At 52.9% G+C, this 5,000-nt stretch overlaps 1 pseudogene; it reads left to right on the top strand.

Annotated features, from left to right (window-relative positions):
* LOC124030237 overlaps positions 1-4,034 on the top strand; it is a 9,722-nt pseudogene extending 5,688 nt beyond the window's left edge.
* Positions 4,035-5,000: the final 966 nt, after the last annotated feature.

The raw sequence follows: 5,000 nt of genomic DNA, 5'->3' as shown, positions 1-5,000 counted from the left end.
GCTACTTTCTCTCTCTCTCCCCTCTCTCTCGCTTTCTCTCTCTCTGTCCCTCTCTGCTTTCTATCTCTCTCCTCTCTCGCTTTCCCCTCTCTCGCTCTCTCCCTCTCTCGCTCTCTCCTCTCTCGCTCTCTCCCTCTCTGGCTCTCTCCCTCTTCTCTCCCTCTCCCTCTCTCCCTTTCTCGCTCTCCCTCTCTCTCTCTCCCCTTCTCGCCTCTCTCCCTCTCTCGCTTTCTCGCTCTCTCCCCTCCTCTCCGCTTTCTCGCTCTCTCCCCTCTCCCTGGCTTTCTCGCTCTCTCCCTCTCTCCGCTTCATTCTCTCCCCTCTCTCAAGCTTTCTGGCTCTCTCCCTCTCCAAGCTTCCTCGCTCTCTCCTCTCTCTCCTTAGCTCTCTCCGCTTTCTGCTCTCTCCCCTCTCTCCACTCTCTCCCTCTCTCCAGAGCTTTCTCGCTCTCTCCGCTTTCTCGCTCTCTCCCCTCTCTCGCTCTCTCCCTCTCTCAGCATATGTGCTCTCTCCGCTCTCTCCTTTCTCTCTGGCTCTCTCCTCTCTCCTTTCGCTTTCTGTCTCTCCCCTTTCTCTCTCTCGCTCTCTCCCCTCTCTCCGCTTTCTCTCTCTCTCGCTCTCTCCCCTCTCTCCGCTTTCTCTCTCTCTCGCTCTCTCCCCTCTCTCCGCTTTCTCTCTCTCGCTCTCCCCTCTCTTCGCTTTCTCTCTCTCGCTCTCTCGCTTTCTCTCTCTCGCTCTCTCCCCTCTCTCGCTCCTCTCTCTCGCTCTCTCCCCTCTCTCGCTCGCTTTCTCTCGCTCCCTCTCTCGCTCTCGTACATTCTGTCGCCCTTTCTCCAGCCTGCCACAGGGCTCATTGACTATGACCAGCTGGAGATGACTGCCCGTCTCTTCCGGCCCAAGTTGATCATTGCAGGCACCAGCGCCTACGCTCGCCTCATTGACTACGCTCGCATCAAGAAGGTACAGACTCTTTCTCCCTCTCTGTGACCTACCTACCTCTCTGTGACTACCTCCCTCTCTGTGACTACCTACCTCTCTGTGACTACCTACCTACCTCTATCTCTCGCTGTCTGTGACTACCTACCTCTCTGTGACTACCTACCTACCTCTATCTCTAAGCTGTGTGACTACCTCCCTCTCTGTGACTACCTCCCTCTCTGTGACTACCTCCCTCTCTGTGACTACCTCCCTCTCTGTGACTACCTACCTCTCTGTGACTACCTCCCTCTCTGGGCTACCTACCTCCTCTCTGTGACTGCCTACCTCCTCTCGACTCACCTACCTCCCTCTCTGTGACTACCTACCTCCTCTCTGTGACTACCTACCTCTCTCTCTGTGACCCTACCTACCTCTCTCTCTGTGACTACCTACCTCTCTCTCTGTGACTACCTACCTCTCTCTCTGTGACTACCTCCCCTCTCTGTGACTACCTACCTACCTCTCTGTGACTACCCTACCTACCTCTCTGTGACTACCTACCTACCTCTCTGTGACTACCTACCTACCTCTCTGCTTGACCTACCTACCTCTCTGTGACCTACCTACCTCTCTGGCCTACCTACCTCTCTGTGACCACACGACCTACCTCTCAAATCCTTAGTTCAAATGGCCTTGTCCCGGCCAGAACTGCCCCTGCAAGGGGGTCAGAATGGCCCGTGGGGGCAGGGGCCAGAACGGCCACTACTAGGGAAGAGGCCCGTAGGGGCAGGAGGTCAGAATGGCCCGTGGGGGCAGGGGCCAGAACGGCCACTACTAGGGGGTCAGAACGGCCCGTGGGGGCAGAACGGCCACTACTAGGGAAGAACGGCCCGCAGAACCAGTGTCGAAACCTGTCTTGCCTCCTACATAATAAGGCTTCATTACGGTGTACAAATAGCAGTACTATGTACTGTTTTTAATAATAAACAAATATCAAACATACTACTTATCAGACTAACATGAAAAACTATAATAGTCTGGCTTGTTCACCACATTTGTTCGTTTAGTAGAGACTGACCCCTATTCTGTTTATCAACTGTTGAGACAATTTGTAAATCGCTCTGGATAAAATGTCTGCTAAATGTAAATGTAATGTAAAATGAGACACGCGTGTGAAAAGACCTTTCTCTTCTTCAATAGTGTGTAGTGAATTATACTAGATGAGAAGCCAAAATGAGAGACTTCCTGGCATTTTTAGGCATTATCAATTTTCAAAAATTTCACATACTTTTTAAAACGTTCCGTTTTCCCCATCCAGTTAATGTACGGAGGTGAAAGCCTACCTGCTGGCTGACATGGCCCACATCAGTGGTCTGGTGGCTGCGAAGGCTGTCCCCTGCGCCATTCAGAGTATGCTGACATGGTCACCTCCACAACACACAAGTCCTCCGGGGGCCAGGTATGCTTGTGGCTGTGTGGCTGACATGGTCACCTCCACAACACACAAGTCCCTCCGAGGAGCCAGGTATAATAGCGTGGCTGTGTGGCTGACATGGTCACCTCCACAGCCACAAGTCCCTCCCGGGGGAGCCAGGTATGTAACGTAGCTGTGTAATGAGCTGACATGGTCACCTCCACAACACACAAGTCCCTCCGGGGAGCCAGGTATGTAACGTGGCTGTGTAGGCTGACATGGTCACCTCCACAACACACAAGTCCTCAGGAGCCAGGTATGTAACGTGGCTGTGTAGGCTGACATGGTCACCTCCACAACACACAAGTCCTCCGGGGAGCCAGGTATGTAACGTGGCTGTGTGAGGCTGACATGGTCACCTCCACAACACACAAGTCCCTCCGGGAGACAGGTATGTAAACGTGGCTGTGTGAGCTGACATGGTCACCTCCACAACACACAAAGTCCCTCCGGGGAGCCAGGTATGTAACGGCTGTGTAGGCTGACATGGTCACCTCCACAGCACACAAGTCCTCCGGGAGCCAGGTATGTAACGTGGCTGTGTAGGCTGACATGGTCACCTCCACAACACACAAGTCCCTCCGGGGGAGCCAGGTATGTAACGTGGCTGTGTAGGCGAGCATGGTCACCTCCACAACACACAAGTCCCTCCGGGGAGCCAGGTATGTAACGCGTAGCTGTGTAGGCTGACATGGTCACCTCCACAACACACAAGTCCCTCCGGGGAGCCAGGTATGTAACGTGGCTGTGTAGGCTGACATGGTCACCTCCACAACACGAAGTCCCTCCGGGGAGCCAGGTATGTAACGTGGCTGTGTAGGCTGACATGGTCTCCACAGCACACAAGTCCCTCCCGGGCCAGGTATGTAACGTGGCTGTGTAGGCTGACATGGTCACCTCCACAGCACACAAGTCCTCCACCGGGAGCCGGGTATGTAACGTAGCTGTGTAGGCTGACATGGTCACCTCCACACAAGTCCCTCCCGAGGGAGCCAGGTATGTGTAACGTAGCTGTGTAGGCTGACATGGTCACCTCCACAACACACAGTCCCTCCGGGAGCCAGGTATGTAACGTAGCTGTGTAGGCTGACATGGTCACCTCCACAACACACCAGTCCCTCCCACAACACACCAGTCCCTCGAGGAGCCCATGGGTATGTAATGTAGCTGTGTGGAGGAGACCATGTCACCTCTACAACACACCAGTCCCTCTGAGGAGCCAGGTACAGGCTTGTGAGGTGGGATTAGTTGAGAGGACATTTTGTTAGAAGCTAATCTGAAGATTATTGTACATATAGTTTACCTAATGGATTAAAGTAGAGCAGCAACATGTTTGTGAACTAAAGGGTCTATATCCCAATTGTCACACTTATCCTGAAGTGTGCACTACTTGTGCAACAGTCTGTTTGTCCATGAAGGTGTTGAGTTTCAAATGGGTTAACCTAAACTCCAGACTGACCTGTCTGGCTCTCTGGCCTCAGGGCTGGTCTGATCTTCTACCGTAAGGGTGTGCGTTCTGTGGACAAGAAGGGGAGGAGATCAATATGACCTGGAGGACCGGGTCAGCTTCGCTGTGTTCCCCTCTCTTCAGGGGGACCCCACTCCACGCCATCGCCGGGGTGGCTGTGAAGCTCTCAAACAGGTACCTCGTCTTGTGTCTCTCTCTGTGTCTCTCTCTCTCTGTGTCTCTCTCTCTCTCTCTCTCTCTCTCTCTGTCTCTCTCTCTCTCTGTCTCTCTCTCTCTGTGTCTCTCTCTCTCTCTGTGTCTCGCTCTCTCTCTCTCTCTCTCTGTGTCTCTCTCTCTCTCTGTGTCTCTCTCTCTCTCTGTGTCTCTCTCTCTCTGTCTCTCTCTCTCTCTCTCTCTGTGTCTCTCTCTCTCTCTGTGTCTCTCTCTCTCTGTGTCTCTCTCTCTCTGTGTCTCTCTCTCTCTGTGTCTCTCTCTCTCTGTGTCTCTCTCTCTCTGTGTCTCTCTCTCTCTGTGTCTCTCTCTCTGTGTCTCTCTCTCTGTGTGTGTCTCTCTCTGTGTGTGTCTCTCTCTCTCTCTCTCTGTGTCTCTCTCTCTCTCTCTCTGTCTCTCTCTCTCTCTCTCTCTCTCTCTGTGTCTCTCTCTCTCTCTCTCTCTCTCTCTCTCTCTCTCTCTCTCTCTCTCTCTCTCTCTCTCTCTCTCTCTCTGTGTCTCTCTCTCTCTCTGTGTCTCTCTCTCTCTCTCTCTCTCTCTCTGTGTCTCTCTCTCTCTCTGTGTCTCTCTCTCTCTCTCTCTCTCTCTCTGTGTCTCTCTCTCTCTCTGTGTCTCTCTCTCTCTCTCTCTCTCTCTCTCTCTCTCTCTCTCTCTCTGTGTCTCTCTCTGTGTCTCTCTCTCTCTCTGTGTCTCTCTCTGTGTCTCTGTCTTCTGTGTCTCTCTCTCTCTCTCTCTTCTGTGTCTCTCTCTCTCTCTCTCTGTGTCTCTCTCTCTCTCTCTCTCTCTCTTTTCTGTGTCTCTCTCTCTCTCTCTCTCTCTTTCTGTGTCTCTCTCTCTCTCTCTCTCTCTCTCTGTGTCTCTCTCTCTCTCTCTGTGTCTCTCTCTCTGTGTCTCTCTCTCTCTCTCTCTCTGTGTGTCTCTCTCTCTCTC

The sequence above is a fragment of the Oncorhynchus gorbuscha genome, unplaced genomic scaffold (genome assembly GCF_021184085.1).
Source record: "Oncorhynchus gorbuscha isolate QuinsamMale2020 ecotype Even-year unplaced genomic scaffold, OgorEven_v1.0 Un_scaffold_10106, whole genome shotgun sequence".
Lineage (NCBI taxonomy): Eukaryota > Metazoa > Chordata > Actinopteri > Salmoniformes > Salmonidae > Oncorhynchus > Oncorhynchus gorbuscha.
This window is presented reverse-complemented; position numbering and strand designations above follow the sequence as displayed.